We start from the raw sequence: 17,518 nt of genomic DNA, 5'->3' as shown, positions 1-17,518 counted from the left end.
CTGGGAGTTGGCTTTATAAATCAATGCTGCCTCTAAAAAGATTACATTCCCATTTGATGCTGCTGGAGTTCTACATCTCCCTTCTCTGTGGCCTTTGGAAAAGTTCTGTCTGCAGGAGAAAGTTCAAGTGCTTTAATGAGGGTGGAGCTGCAAGAAAACATAAGAAAAAAGGAAAGACAGAGAGCCAAGAATGGAGGTGGGGGAGGGGGCTAGATGGAGTTTTCCCTTTGTGCAGCTCGCCTGATTCTATCTGAATGAGTTAGAGATTTATGTCAGGAATGCTGAGGGGCAAACTGTGGTCACGTGTACAGAAAGTGTGGGAGAAAGGGAGTGATAAACCCTTCCCCTGACAGTCACATTTCCTCTGAAACTTTTCCCCCTCACACAAATCTCTTTTACTATTTCAGGAGTCCATATTTGGGTTTGTGAGGTAAACACACAGCCACAACACTAACATGTATAATGAGTATATAATACTGTTGCATAGATACATACCCTCCAACATTTCTCTGATGAAAATAGGGACGTCCCATTCCATAATGATAATTTTACTATTTAAACCCCACACATCTTACTGGGTTCCCCGAGCCACTCTGGATAATTTCCAACATATATAAAAACATAATTAAACATTTAAACATTTTTAAAAAAACTTCCCTTTCCAGGATTGCCTTCAGACAGCTCGGGAGTCGAATAACTCCAATGAATACGGGGATGTGTTAAGGGAAAGCGGGACATTTCAGGATCAAATCAGAAAGCAAGATGGCTTCTTTAAATCAGGGACATCCCTGGAAAATAGGCAAACTTGGAGGATCTGTAGGTACTCTTGAACAAGCATGCATTTACCTATTCTAAGGGACAATATTTTTCACTTAATGCAATTCTGTATTCTTCTGTATTATTAGTACCTCAATTTAGCCTGTGCTTTCACCATTTCCTTCTCTTTTAGCTTGGGTTTTACATCTTGCGCTACCTATTGCCTGCCTTCCTTCCTTCCTTCCTTCCTTCCTTCCTTCCTTCCTTCCTTCCTTCCTTCCTTCCTTCTACTGGAATGTTTCCACTACTTTATCTCAATAAATACATTCTATCAAAAGGATTTCTGCATTCATCTCATCTCAGATGTAAACTTCAAAATTGTAGTAAGAAAGACTCGTGCTACAAATCTGCTTGAGAATCAACACTCTCCTTGTCACAATGAGAAGGAGTGCAATGCAGATAAGAACTCTGGAGGTTTAATATCCCTAGTATCAATCCCCTTTGGGGCCTGTGTTCACTTCTTGTATCTGATTTTGCATTACAAAATATTCCCCAAAGAGACATGCTCATACTAAGAAGAACAAAACTGGTTACTGTGCAAGCACTGCTGTGTTAAAATGTGTTGGGATAGCTCTGAGATATAAAGTGCCAGAGCCCTGGCTGAGGAGGATAAACTAATTCCCCCGGGGGCTAATTGAGTTGTTTCCATGCAAAACAAGAGTGTCATTTGATGCAATTCCTAACCCGCTTCTCAGTTGATTACAACTATTAATTGTTAGTTGTCTGGAGACTATTAACATTAAAGACGTATCATGGGAGACAGAAACATCATAATACTACTATTAAACAGTAGACTACTGAAATATCACTGCAACGGCAACCAATTTTTTGTTGCATCTTTTGTGGGTCACATGGGAACTACAACCTATAGTTTTTGTCTTGATTAGAATGGATGGACCTATTGCTATAGTTTTGACAAACTAATGGGTAGCTATCCTTTGACTGCTAGCAAATAGGGACAATCAGTTGATACCTTCTGACTGGGAGTTAATGATTGGAGATGTTTACCTAAATGGGCCATTTCCCTGAAGGGTAGTGTCTGTGACAATAATCTGCAAGGCTTAGGGGTAAAACGGTGAAACACTTGGGAGTTTTGAACTGAGAGGCAAAGAAAGCAAGCAGAAAGTATTTAGCTCATTTTGACTAAAATGAAACCATCATCGGGGTGCAGATCCTCTCTGGGCATCTGATGCAAGAATGTCAGTTTTGCTGCCTGCTTTAGGAGTTTATTTGCTTGCACTATGCTCTGTTTCTACATTTATAATTAAAATTCTGTCATCAGAAGGAAATTGAACTCTGAAGCACAGTCACTGGACTTCACCTGCTCAGGTAACCAAAGAGTGCTTAATAATAACTCCAGAGCTCAACTCATGGCAACAGCATTGCTGTAATTTTACAAATGGCTAAGCTTTTGCATACCCAATGTTAAATAGTGGAGCTATCAGCAAACACTACAACTTTTGAGAATTCAGGACAACTGTACCAACTTGAGTGAGTGTTATTGAAGTATGTAGACAAGGCTGGTTCACAGAAAACATTGACACAGAAAACATTGGGGGTCTTGAGGCTCAGTACCCAAATGCAGTGCACCAGGCTTCTCTGTCTAGCCCTCAGTCCATGCCTGTCTCCATATGACTCTCCAAACCATTCTTCAGTGCTTTGTAATAAGTCCTTCAACTGTGATGATCCCTATTGCTTGTTTGATGGAGAGCTTTGTGCATGTGTGTTTGTGAAATGTCAGAGCCACACCCATTATTCTACCCACTTTTGCCTCTGGCACCACCCACCACTGGCATGTGGTCCATAGAGCATGTCTTCCATGCTTGCATAAAAGAGCTTTTTCTGCTCCTAGCATCCTCCAGTTCTAACTGCATCTGTGCATTTCCCAGTTTATTCATCATGTTTTCAGCAGGAATGCTTACTGTGGGATGGCTAGGACTGCGGGTGTGCACAAGTCAATGTTTGCAGACTCATCTTTAGCTTACAGTTTATGGACATAGCATACTGCCACATGCCACCCCAACCTCTGAATGGCAAGAGACTCCAGGGATTCCCAGCACTTTTCCTGGGTTCCTTCAAATGAAGATCATTGGGACTGTAGTATCTTTAGGATATATGATTTTATTTATACGTATATACAACCTGAGCATAAGGTGGAGGGCAGATCAAGTCCTCCCTTAAAGAGGGCATGTATTGTGGTGAGACCTGGAAACCGACACCCTGTGTTGTGGGTGGGTACAATTGGTCAGCCACAACACCCAATTGGTAGGTCCCTTGTAGCTGGGTGCAATCTGGCCAATGGGACGCAGTCCAAACGGTTTGAGGGACCTATTTATACCCATGCACGTGACCCAGATAGGAGTGCCTGGCGTGCTCTGGTCCATGGGGTCACGAAGAGTCGGACACGACTAAATGGCTAAACAACAACGTGACCCAGAGCTTCCTCTTTTAGCACATGCATTCGGAACACCCGCCCACCTCTCCCTACTTTTAGGGCTTTGTGCTTGAGCTTGCTATGCCATTGTGTGTCGTCTGTCATTGGGACAGGGGCATGGTAGGAATTTTCCCCGCTTGGCTTATTGGCTGGTGCCATTTGGGTTTCGCCTGCCACGTAGCAAATAGTCACAACTTGTAAGGTTGCGGATAGGCTCTGGTTCAGGTGATAGGGATGGGAGAACGCTCTCGCCATCCCTATGTGAACGGTATTCCATTAAAGGAATCCAGGGACTCGATGGTTTGGTCAACCCCTGAGAGGGGGTTGTGCCCATGCCTGAGTCCAGGGGGACATTTGGGTGGCGGAGATGGCCTGTTCCCGGCTTACTGCTTATCCAGGTGTTCACCCTTGGCTGACCTATGCTGGAACCCTGGGTCAGCGCTACCTGCCATGGTGCAGGGAGCTAGTCGAACCAGAGCTTATGCAACCATTCACTTTCTGTAATCAATAAAGTTGTGGCCTAAATTCTGCCAAAAACCAAAACCAAAATTTGAGTCAAGTGTGAATTTATTTAGGGGGGAGGTTTCTGGGTCTGAGCACACAAATCTTGTTTCTGCATTAGGTTTCCAGAGAAGCCCCCCAAAACCCAGCACTAAGTAGCACAGAGCAAGACAGATCTTTCTGCCTCCAGCTCACAGCTCACTAACTACCCAACTGCTACATAGGAGGCTATTGTTCTCCAGTGTAGCAGTTGGGTAGTGAGGGAAAGGCCCACACATTTGTTTTATGGCACAGAGCAACCAGCTAATTCCTGGTGCTTAACTAGTGTTACCTTGATAAAAGAACTGGGTTTTCAAGCTTGCTCTTATACATTCTACCCCAACAAATACAGAAAACCAAGAATTTGAAGGGATCCAGGGTACCATCTAGACTGACCCCAAACTCATTACAATACAAACTACTGTGTGAGTTCAAAAAAGCATACAGATTTCAAGATCTTATTCTGAGATGTGTTTTGAATTACACGTCCTCCATTCTAGAATAGTAAACATATGCCTATTGACAGAGGGAAGATCTTGCCTGGGCGGGGGGAACCTTGAGGCTCAACATTTTGTGGGTTATGGCAAATCTGCTGGCAAGATGCATAAAACTTCAGGATCTTCACTTTTTGCTTTCGTGTTCAGCTCCTGTTGACAACAATATGGGTTGAGTGCACATATTCAGTGGCCTTTACTGGCCCACAGTCAAGCCACAGCTGAAACAGTAATATCCAGAATTTATTTAAATCAATGCATCAAGGTACAAGCAAGGCATCAGGGTACAACGTTTATGAAATACAAAAGGGGTTAGATTAAGGGACTCTGATGTGGAGCAGGAAAAAGAGAAGAAAAATGAAAAGTGACATGTTAGAAAAGCAAGCATCTGTTTCATATGGACCCAGGCAGGTTGGTTAAAGTAATAATAAATTAGTTACTCTGTTCCATAACATCATTGTCTAAAAAATCTTCTGAAATATGAATGAAAATGATGTAGAAAAGAAGGAGGTAAAATGAAAGATGAAGAGGCATGCTAAAACACAGAGGATGCATTGCACTGAGCATATATAAATTACAAATATAACTGTGATTTTTGCATTTCAAAACCTACATGGTGACAATATACAGAATTTTGAAACTGCTGACATAGGAGAGATTTACTTACCTCCCCCTGAATTCCCTGGGAGTGAACAAGGTATATCACAAAGAGGGAGGGAGAAGAGCTTTCTTCACAATTACCCCATTTAGACTGCCCTGGATAATGTTCAAAGCACTTACTTCAGCTCATTTTAGTGTAATCCTCTCACTTTATTCAGTCGTGGGAGCACAAGAACCTAACTCCTAAAAAACACCCAAAGATGGTGAGTAGATTCATTTTTCATTTCATGACTTGATTTCTCCTGCTTCAAATGTAGACTGTAACTCATGGGTTACAGGGACCAACCAGTTGTTGCTGAAGCCCATTCCAAAGAGCAGAGATGATGGGAGTTAGTGCAACATCACATGGAGGGCATCAGGTTCCCCATCTCTGCTACAGTCTAAATACATTAATGAATAAATGCAACAAATATATTTTATAACTAATTAAAACAGAATGGCAAATAACATATTGTTGTGGCTGCTGCAGGATGGGGACAGAGAGAAAGCACACAAAACATCAGTTTGCAATTAGCAGGGAGGCAAATAGACTGAGAGCTGAGAGTTTATAGCTGAAGTTCGTTGGTAGAGGGTGTGCCATTCTCATGGAAGGGCAGCACATGTTGTTCTCTGAGGAGGTGTTTGTTGTCTGTTGAAGGGGTGCCTGCTAGCTTCCCCTTTGCTCTGCTTGTATATTTAGAAATAAAATCAATATCCATGACACAATGGCCCAGATTCATCTGACCTGACATGATAGCGGAAGGCACCGCAAGGAATCTTGCTAGAGCAATGGGGCTTCCCCTCTCTCACTCCCTTGCATGCCCCCACACTGGCCCCAAATCCACTCCGAAGGGTCAGGAGAATCCCCAAACAGCACACAGGGGGAGGAGAGAGTGGGGTTTGTTCCATCTTGCAAGCAGAAATACTAGCACTGATGGAACGATCCGAAAAGTGAAACACCGAATTCCTCCCAATGAGTCTCCAGTGCTCTCTTACCCAAAAGAAAGCAAACTCTGTAGTAACTCTGTAGTGCTTATTTTAAGATGCCTACGTCCACTATTTCTACTTGGTAATATTTGTTTCACATCAAAATGCTGTTCAGAAATGACACCTGTGCCCAGAGGGCTTTAAATCTGACATTTAACCTCTTGTCAGGTCAGGACTTTGGGGCAGAAATAGAAGTACTTGGGGGGGGGGGCTCTTATTTTAAAGAAAGAAAGTCTGCCTAATTATTAGCTTTGTGTTTCTGTAAAACTGTTGTGTTATGTTTTAATATTTAATAATTTTACTTGTGTTTGATTAACAGAAAACAATAGACATATTTATACAATAGAGAGGTTTTTTTCCTTAAAAATATAAAGCAGTATAGAAATGGAATGAATAAAATAATAAATTTAGAACATTAACCTATAGTTCATTTTTTCAAAGATACCTCCACCACTCACAGAGAGACAGACAGTTAGACTCCCAGCAAGATGCAGAATGCCTCAGATATTTTTGCTTTCAGGTCCTGCTTGCATGTTTCCCACAGACATCTGGCTGGCCACTGTGAGAATAGGACCCTGGACTAAATGAACCATTGGCCTGATCGAGGAGATTCTTCTTATGTTCTGACTCTGTTGGATGCCTCATACTATATATAGGGACCTTCCTTCTTACTGAGTTAGAATTCCACCCTCAGGCAGCAGTGGCATAGAGTGGGGGGGGGGCCCAGGGGTGGCTGTCCTGGGCGTAAAAGTGTTAGGGGTGCAAAATTTCAACATCTGGTGCTGCCCCAATAGTGCTGCGCTCTTCCATCACTGGGCTCTGTTGAAAACATCTTCTTCATGTGAACCAGGAAGTGACCTCTCCAGACAATGGAATGACTCTTCTTATCTCTGTGACTGCAGTCTCCTGGATGACACAGACGCCGATAGGTGGTTGAAAGAGCATGCGTACTCCATCCATTTCCTTCCCTCCCACACACCCCTCCATATGGCCCCGGGGAACTGGCAACCCATGCTATGTCACTGCTAGGCAGAAGTCCAGGGCCCCACTCAGCAGAATGTGCAAGAGGGCCGTTAAACACAGCAAGGCTGCCTTGCCACATTTTGAAAAAAGAAACTCACATTACTATCTAAAGGGAGCCACCTGTAAGACCTAACTACCCCACTGATTTCCCTTAACAGTTATATTATCCTAATTTCTCCTTATGCCAAAACAGCAGACCAGTTCTGGAAACAGAAAAGCTGCCTGCTTTTTCTTTCCATTGGCAGAACAAGCTCCCTGTCTGATTCTGTATGAAGCTGAACATTTGCATAGGTTTCCTATAGTCAATTCACTGCCTAATCCACAGAACAAAAAGGTCAGGTAGCTGTTATTTATGTGAAAGGACTGCATTAATAATGCACACATCAACTGTTTGCATTGGAGGCTTTGTAGGTATCTGAATACAGCACATTAATTCCTTTTTTCTGAAACTTGCATCTCTTTATCAGGAGATCGTCAGTGGGCTCTTTAACACGTGGTGACGGCTAGTGCAAAATAAAGATATTCTTGTCATCAATGTGTTCTTTTTCGCAGGCAATCACTTCTGCCTGAGTATGTCATAGTTAGCAATTACCGATACCTTTAGTATTAGCCTAATCAGGCTTTGGTTTACAGTTGTGTAATCATCACTTCTGCTTTGTGCATTCAGAAAGACCCTGACTCTTGTATATTTTACTTTGCTGTGTTTGCATGCAAGAGATAAGGTGTAACAAAAGACAAGGTCTGCTCGCAGTGTTTACCTTTTCCCCACCTTACTGTTTTCCCCAAATTATGTGACAAGAAATAATTACATTCAAATCATGCCCGTACGCTGACAACGTGCAGCACTTTCCTCACACCAGACTGAATGGTAGTTTTTGGCACAAGCCCTGAAAATGTTGTTCTGCCCTTAGTATCAGCTGGCATGCAATCGGTGGGCTGTGCCTGGCTCTTGACTTCCTTTCAGTGGGGATAAACTACAATCTGAAAAATGATCAGACTATGGGAGTGTGAAAGTGAGGGCTCAAAGGGACCTGTAATCTTTTATCATTATTTTTAAGGAATATGCAGAGGAGATTGCCATATACCAGCGCAGACTATTTGTTCCAATAACCCAGCAAAGATTATTTCAGTTGGCAGCTACTCTCCAGGGTACTAGACAGTGGACTTTCCCCCATCCTCATCCTTTTTAGCAGGAGTTGCCTGGGATTAGATCTGAAATTTGTGATGCAGTTCTCCAACCAAATACTGTGTACAAAAATGCATATATTAGGGGAAAGCATGCATTGCAATGCTTCTGCATCTGTGAAAATAACATAGAAAAATGCATTATATCAGGGAATATTGCTTGTAAAAATGTGTATAATAGGCAAAATTGCATACAAAGTTGTCTATATTGGGAGAAATTCACACTAAAGTGCCAATGAATTTTTATTTAAAAAGAGCAAATTAATGCAGAAATACAGAGATCTGAGCTTAAGATTCAGACAAAGGGGAATGAGGAACTGGGAAAAACCAAACTGGACAAATTTGTTTTTCACATCCCTACACTGTTGTTAGAACTACCTTATGATATATACATTTTTTTTCCTATATGGAGACACTAATCCTATGCACACTCACATAGGAGTAAGCCCCACTGAATATAGTAGAACTTGCTCCCAACTAAACGTGTGCAGGATCATATTTTAAAATAGATATTTCATTGCACTTAATTTCATTGTACTTAACTCTTTCTAAGCTACAAAACAGAAGCATGCAAAGCACTCTTAAATCAGACACAATTGCATTAGATATAGCTTTAGACCACCTATCTAGGAAGCTCCATGAGCCAATAGCCTAAAGCCTATGCATAAAAAAGACCACTGAACAAAGTGATCTTTACTACACATCTTTTACTGACTGACAAAAAGAGAATGAACAGATAAGATTCTTTTTTGATTTTCAGTATTTCCAAAATCAATTCTTAATCAGGCAACAAGTATTACATACATAGCAGTATATATTTATAATATTACAGGTGCAAAAGTATTTCAAACATAGTATCACATTATAGTAATATTTCAATTTTGTATATGCGATATTAGATAGAATCATTATAACACAAGCATGTATTTAATAGAGATCTCTATTTATCTATCCATCTCAGGGGTGCAGAATCTGTGGCCTTTCATGTCTTTCTAGTGGACAGGAATGACAACATCTGTATAGCAGCAACATCTGGATTTCCATAGGCCTCCATCCCTGATCAATATGAGAGAGAGAGAGAGAGAGATGATGATGATGATGATGTAGTAAAGAACTAAAATAAAGATCTACCAAACATTTAATATCCCACAGAAACTGAGGGCTGCATAATATCCAATACTGTTGGTTGGTTGACAAAAGGTATCCCTTAATGGGCATGGGAACAGAGACAATTTTCAGAGATTCCCTCTCATTCTCTAACTCTGTGTCCCACTTAAATCCACCTTAGAGGGTCTTCCAACCTTCTTTAATTTTATTTCAAGAGTGTATTTAGGTGGTATAGGGTCTTGCACCTAGAGTGGCTAGGGCAACCCAGCTAGATGGGTAGGCTAGAAATAAATTATTAAATAAATAAATAAATAAAATAAATTATCATTATAATTGGCATGCCATTGGCATGATTTTGTAAATGCTTAAAAGTCCACACTTTCCTTCTGCTCCAGCATTTCCTGCAGATGAGGCCGCGAGTGTGGATTCTGATACGTAAACACAGAACGTCCTATATAAACTCAAAGAGATGTATGCAATGAGTTGGCCTCCCCACCAAAGTGAACAGGAAGCCAGACCTTGTCAGACCTTTGAGCAATACATGAGAACACATGTGGCTCATATTTGCATTTTCTCTGTTCAGATTAACAACAGATGAAGCTACCTCACTAAAAATCTCACTTTTCATACATGAGCTTAGAAACCACATATACAATTATATAATAAATAAGGCAATATAAATTTGCAATATTGCAATATAGAAATATTCTCTCTCGCGCTCTCTCTCTGTATATATATATATATATGCAGGTTTTGGTGTCCTCGGGTGTCTTCCCGTGTAAAAGTTGGGGTGTCTAGGCGACGTTTCGACGAGGTCTCACTCGTCATCTTCAGGCTGGTGCTTTCGGCTTCTTGTTACTGGAACAGAGCGGGATCTCAATGTTTGAGTTCCTATAAATACTGTAGAGGGGGTGTGGTGTCTAGCCTCCAATGTTCTGGGCAGAGAGGAAGTTCCCAGGCTAGTGTGCCTTTTCTTCTTTTGTTCCTTAATTACTTGAGAGATACCTTGAGTGATTTCTTGAGTGATATCCTGAGTACCACTTAGGTGGGTCATTAGGTGTGGATTAGTTGCTAAAGTCTTTGTGTCTTGACCTCTTGAACTTTGTGAAGAGTTTTCCTGAGAAGATGGATGTATTGCACTTAGTTGTGCTTTGGCTTGGCTTCGTGTATAGGGGCGAGCTGTGGTTTTGTGGCTTGTGTCAGCCAGATCTGTGTAGGGATTGCAGGGGGGTGCAGCATCCGGAGGTGCCACCATGGATTGGCTACTGGATGGTGTCAGTAATTCATCTGTGGAGAGGGTCTGGGTTTGGGTCTGGTGTGGTTGATTGGTGTTGGCGTTCTGTGTGCCTCTGGATCTGGTGTCAGTTTTTGTGGAGAGGGCTAATTTCCAGATGTCTGGCAAGCGGGATGTGTCGTCACGCTTGTTCATGTTGTGAGGGTGTTTCTCTATCTCGATGGCTTCCATGATTATTCTCTTGTGGTGATGTTCCGTGTTAAAGGATGCTGCACCCCCCTGCAATCCCTACACAGATCTGGCTGACACAAGCCACAAAACCACAGCTCGCCCCTATACACGAAGCCAAGCCAAAGCACAACTAAGTGCAATACATCCATCTTCTCAGGAAAACTCTTCACAAAGTTCAAGAGGTCAAGACACAAAGACTTTAGCAACTAATCCACACCTAATGACCCACCTAAGTGGTACTCAGGATATCACTCAAGAAATCACTCAAGGTATCTCTCAAGTAATTAAGGAACAAAAGAAGAAAAGGCACACTAGCCTGGGAACTTCCTCTCTGCCCAGAACATTGGAGGCTAGACACCACACCCCCTCTACAGTATTTATAGGAACTCAAACATTGAGATCCCGCTCTGTTCCAGTAACAAGAAGCCGAAAGCACCAGCCTGAAGATGACGAGTGAGACCTCGTCGAAACGTCGCCTAGACACCCCAACTTTTACACGGGAAGACACCCGAGGACACCAAAACCTGCATTCCTGTACCCGTGAAAATCTACGAAAGCATATATATATATATATATATATATATATATGAATGATGTTCCATGCTTTAACTCTACACTGTGCTCTACATAGTTAATGGTATGGTGGTGAATGAATGAAATTTGTCAGATTCACATTTAAGGCCAGGATCTTTTTTTAAGCCTTGGTAATATGTCATGGCTCCAATCAAGAGCCCTTCTGAGCACAATAACCTCCTTCATGAAGGATCTCCCATTTTCTTCAATGGAAGGGGCAGCTCTACATATTAAAAGATCTATGTATTAAAAATGTCCTCTCCATTGATGTGAATGGAAAGCCTGTCTATGCAGGAGCTCAGTGTGAGCACAAAATAGCACATGGGACTCTAGACTGAGGCCAATATTTATTACCAGGTCTGGAAATGTCCCAGACACAAATGGAAATTTGGCAAATGTGCATTGTATTATTTCTGCACAAGTACATTTTCTTGGTTTACAAAGTCTCATTTCCTCTAGTGAAAGTTATATATACTGGCAGCTTCATGCACATTAACTTGCATTTGACAAATGTGTATTTTTTATCATGATTATTATTCTGTAAGAAATATTTAGGATTTGTAAACCTACATGTGACCTAGTGGTAAAAGCATGCAACAACTTGCATCGCTGTACTGAGTAAAAGCTTTATAGTATATTTTTATTACGGGGAAGTTAGTATTGCAATATTGAATAAATTTATTCTGTAAGTCTTTATAACCTAACTCTGCTACACATTTTTTTTTTATTTTAGCACTTACTTATGTATATACAGTATGTATTGCTTCAGGATATAATAAAGCATACAAGACAAAAATACTTTTTGTTAAAAGAAAAATAAGTTCCAAATAAATAAAATTCACATTGTGTTATACTATTGGAAGGTCTTGCTCTCTTAATTGTACATGGAACTAATGTACAATTTTCATTTAAGTGAAAAGAGAGTCACAGAAGAAGAAACAGGAAGAGGAATAATAGAATTAAACCTTCATGAGCTTTGCTCGATACCCACAAATATGGATCATATGCTGTGGTCATTGTAGGATGGCAAATGGGCTGATCAACTGTATTGGCATGGTTTTCCCACTATTTTGTTTTAATACACAAGTGGAATTTCTAAGATATAAATGATAGCAGTAGAAAGATCCAAGAAAATCTACCAGTGACCTACGTGACGTGAACTGCACTGGGAAGGTTCACTGGCCTGCCAACTTTGTGGCTTTGCATAAGCTCAGAGAACAAGCGTTTCCTTTTCGCACTTTCTTCAGAAACAATGCTTTGATTCAGCCAGCCACAGGTTTGGCTCACTGGGCTTGGCTTAAAGAGTAAGAATTGTACCAAATCCTCCCAAGGATGGCCTAAAGAGAGGGATGGGAATGGGGCTCTATTTTCTGCTTTAATGACAAAAATATGTTGGTTTTCTTTTATGAAATGAAGTTTAAAACAAGTTAGCTTTATTATACCGGATCCAGAGCTATTGCTCGTTTTCATTGCAAAGCCTGGGATTTGCAAGTTATTTGGCTATAATTTCAGTGATAGCCTGAACAAAACTGATTTTTTTTTTGACTTCACGTTTTGATGGTGGGGTGGGGGAGAGCAGGGTTGCTGCTATCACTAGGCAGCAATTTAAGGCACAGGCCTCAGAACAGCGCAGTACTGACCTTTGAGGATCACAGTTTTATATAGACTAGATTTTTATATATTTTATAAATTTCTGATAATATTTTACTTGTATTTTATAAGCCATTATAAATGACTTGGATAAAGGAATTGAAGGGGTGCTCGTCAAATTTGCAGATGCCACCAAACTGGGAATGCTTCAGAAGACGGAATCAGGATTCAAGATGACCTTAACAGATTGCAGAACCTGGCCCAAACTAAATAACTAACTGGGCCCAAATGCATTTCAATAGGGAGAAATGTATGGTTCTGCACTTATACAGTATTTGTGCAGCCGATCATTCCTGCCTAAGATGGGAGACACCTGGCTTACCCATTATACATGTGAAAAGGATCTAGGGGTCTTAGTAGACCACAAGCTTAACATGAGTCAACAGTGTGAAGCAGAAGGCGATGGGTCTCAGACCCTCGGTGACTTAGGGACTTCCCCTGCATGTGAAATCAGGCTCCAGTGGATTGACTGGATGAGACCAATATTGGGTCCATAGGTCACAAAGGCAGTTTCTTTTGCATTTGATAAAGATAATCAAAGATTGTTGTATTTCTTATTCTTCCAATTTAAAATAAATTCTGCAGTTTCAAGTTTTGTGCTTTTCATTTCTTCCACCAGACATCTGTTTTTGAATATTGATGTTAGCAATGTTTTGGGTGGTGTCCATTTAGTTAGCCTTTCCTAGGGGGCAAAATAGCCTGGCACTGGCAGCAGCAGCAGAGACTCTTTCCCTTAGTTTAAAAGAACGTGTTTTAAAGTGAGTAGCGAAGAAGGAGAAACAACATAAGCAAGAAAGAATGACCAAAAGGGAAATTGAACCTTTTTAAATGTTATTTTTCACGCTTCTTTTCAGTTTATTGGCCAGGTTGGGGGTGGGAGTTATAATAGCAGTGAGAGGAAAAAAACTAAAAAGAAACAGAGTATAAAAGATTATGGGTACAATCACTTTGTTCAGTTCTGAGGAGTATCTTTCTCATCTCACTGTCCACAATCCGCCAGAAAACTTCTGCCAAAATGCATTGAAATGAGAGGTTCTTTGCAAAACTGCATTTTTCTATGCTTCCATTCATTGCAGTCAGGTGAGGTTCCCAAAGGATTCTATATGTTGGTCTTTTATGCCCATAAAAGTAAAGGCACCATTAAAGATGACTAGATGTGCCAATGGTATGGAAATGATTGGTGTCTTATGCCTTGATTGTGATGGCCCACACATCTGGCCACTTGCCATAAAGTGCACCTGTTTTGAATAAAGGAGGACAGACGGCATCTGTCCGAATCTCCAAGACAGAAAACTTGCCCATGGAAGCTGGTGGTTTCTATAAATAGCAATTCTAGGGTGAATATGAGAGTGGCCACAGAATGCAGTTTAGAAGTTGATGGGTGGTATTTGGACATCTCTGCTGCAATTGTTAATGAAAAATGTGAAATTCAGCTACGTAAGGCCTATTAAGCATGCTGGATAAATCTCCAGGCCTTCTCAGTTTCATATGAGATTCAAAACCACAAAGTCTTGCTTGTTCAGCCTCATTTCTGAGGATAGGAGGAAACTCAATTTCTGGTGAATATGTCTTGTCTCCACCTATATGAACATAAAAGTACAGGAAATGATTGAGGGGCAACCCATACAAAAAAAAAAACCTTTAAAAAATGTTCTCAAAATATAGCCTACAGTTGAAATAAAAACAAAACCCTGAAATGGGACTTAAAAAATCCAGTTTTGCTGAGGAATGCTTCATGTAGGCTCTTGGCTTTCAAACTGTGTTCCGAAAAACTTCGTGGTCTCTTTATATTCCCCTGAAGGGGGATCCCAAGGTTAAAAGGGCTGCAGGACTACCTCTGCAGCTCAGCCTGGCCAAGCCTAGCCCCCTCCCCAAAGACTTTTAATCTTGTGATGCCCTTTCACATGAGTAAAGTGTGAAGGAGACTTTAAGTTTCATCAGATGTTCAATGGCATCTAGGGTGTCCTAGACTTTGGTTCCATGCCAAGAGCTTATAAGGACCTATAGCCTTGGTTTAGGATACAATCTTCACAGTTGGTTAGACTGTGGCAGTGATAACACCAAGACTGCAAGTTCAATCCCCATATGGGACAGCTGCATATTCCTGCATTGCAGGCAGTTGAACTTGGTGATTCTCAGGGTTCCTTCCAACTTCACAGTTCTGTGATTCTATATTTAACTCCCTCCCGCCCCCTTTACATTAACCAACTGGTCTTCTATTGTGACAGGCCAAACCCACTAAGATCATAGATCTATATCCTTGATTTTGGATTTAATCCCCTTTACCCATTTAACCCAATTTCAGCAGCATCATTCAGATCTTGCAAGCATCATTTTAAGTAATTTCTGTTTGGCTACTTTGACTGTTTGCGTCAAACATGGAGCTGGGATTGACATTATACCAAACTACTCTTTGTTTCAAATAGGAGGCTGGTTTCCATTGGCCTCTAATTCTGATAAATACGTGGGATAAATAAAGATCTCCACACAACACAGGAGACCAAAGGTCTTCTGCAAGAGACTAACGCTCTCTGAGTTTATCTTTTCCATGAGGAACTCTAGTTTTTCTAATGTTTTTAGAGCTGAGCTTGAGAGATGGATCGCATCTACAAGGCTTCGAATCACCGCTACTCCAAAATAGCCAGACATCCTAGGGCTTATCAGGCTACATCCAACCTGAATGGTGGCACTCTATTGCAATGCTTTTCTGGGGAAGACTTACTAAAAACGGAATCTGCCGAAAGAAGAAGACTCTACACACACACACACAGTCATAGTTCCTCAACAGTAAGTAGACCACAAATTGCAGAGACACTTCCTTAAAAGGCAGCTTGTCCATCATTCCACCAGTGGCAGATTTTGGTAATCTTTGGTCATATGGCACCCTGAGTGAGGTCAAAATTTGGTGCCCCCAAATGAATCTTCTCAGTTACGGATCTTCTCAACTTTATGCCCCCTTGGCTTGGCTCCCTGTGCATGGGAACTGTACGCACTGCCCTACACCCAATGCTGATTCCATCCTCCCCAGCTTTGCACAGCCATAAATGAATTTTCTGTGCAGGCCTGGACAGAGACCTGGCTATGTGAATGCCCCCTAGAATATTATGCAGTGTAGAAAAGGTTTGATGGCAGATCAAATCAAAGGATTTCCCAATTACAAGAAAGTTTGGAAATGCTGGTGCTGACTTGTTTGCCAAAGGAAGTGTATGCTGCAGTAAACCAATTAGTCTCAAAGATGGCAGTTGTGCATGGAGTTGGACTGCTTAAATTCCACCCAAATCAATGAAAGTTAAGTAGCCTAACTGTGTGTGCATGATTGCAGCAAAAGGTGCCAAGCAGTCTTTGTAATTTTGCTATCTGTAAAGGGCACCTCCAATCTTTTGACTTGAGTTTTTGAAACTGGTGTTTTGAATTGAAGCCATAAACCATGTTTCCTCTCTGTTTTCTCTTGGGGATAGATATACAGGGCTCTCTAGGTTCTCACAGGGCTACACAGTGTTCCAGTGGTAGTTGGGGCAATTTTAGAAGACTACCAGTATCTTCTTAGCACTAACAGCATTCTATCTATCAGTTTCAGCTCATCTCCTGCAATTCCTCCCCCAGCCCTCACGTTCTTGCTTATGCAACAAACTACAATGTTCCTTTTTTATTAAGTATGTAGCTCCATTCATTCATTCATTCATTCATTCATTTATAGGAGTGGGAATGCTTGTACAGTAATTAATAAAATACAGCATCTACACATCTGCTCCATATGTGGTGGGAATGTCAAGCAGCATATGATTTCTGGAGAGAAATATTTATCAGAGATTACAGTGATAAGATGGGATTAAGGTCCACACTTATCCTTTTTAACTAGATAGTTAAACTGTTTAACTGATATACCAGCTGATTTTTCATCTCTGACAGCAGATTTGTTAATCTCAGCAAAAATCATATGGGTGAATAAGTGGGGAAATCCACCATCTCTGACCATGCGGGGATGGCTGCTGAAGTGCATAGATTGTGCAGAGGTGGAAAAATTAACATACTTGATAACACTTAGTATCTACAATATTTATTCACCAATAGGCGAGTGTGTTTTGTAAATTACTGAAATAACTCTGTAGACATTTATATCTCAATGGGGATTTGTTTATGCAATATATTCACTGAACGTATAAATTGTCTTTTTCTGAAAAGTAGAATGAAAGGAAAGGGTTTAAAGAAGAGCTGATTCCACTCTAGAACCTTTGAGCAGGGTTAAGGAATTGTATTTCCAGAATCAGCTGGACGCAGAATTATAACCACGCTGAATTCAATGGGCCTGACTTTTTAGTAGACATAGTTAGATTTGCAGCCTTGATGACTAACTTCTAAACTGATTTCAATGGGTCTAACTTGGACTTAGTCGGATACATACAACCAAAAATGTTTATTTGTTCAAGCAAGTCCTGTGCAGCAAAGGTTCCCCAAAACACTAATTAAAATTTCCCTCTCGTAGGCCCAGCCCATTTTATTGCTTCCTGATGAGCCATGGGCAGGGTAACAGTGATAAATAACCTACTAATGATTAATGATGGGCAACAAGTAATTAAAGCCTCCCCGCAGGATCAGAAACTGACA

The sequence above is a fragment of the Podarcis gaigeae genome (genome assembly GCF_964106915.1).
Source record: "Podarcis gaigeae genome assembly, chromosome: 11".
NCBI lineage: Eukaryota > Metazoa > Chordata > Lepidosauria > Squamata > Lacertidae > Podarcis > Podarcis gaigeae.
The sequence above is the reverse complement of the archived record's forward strand: the minus strand, read 5'-3'. Positions refer to the sequence as shown.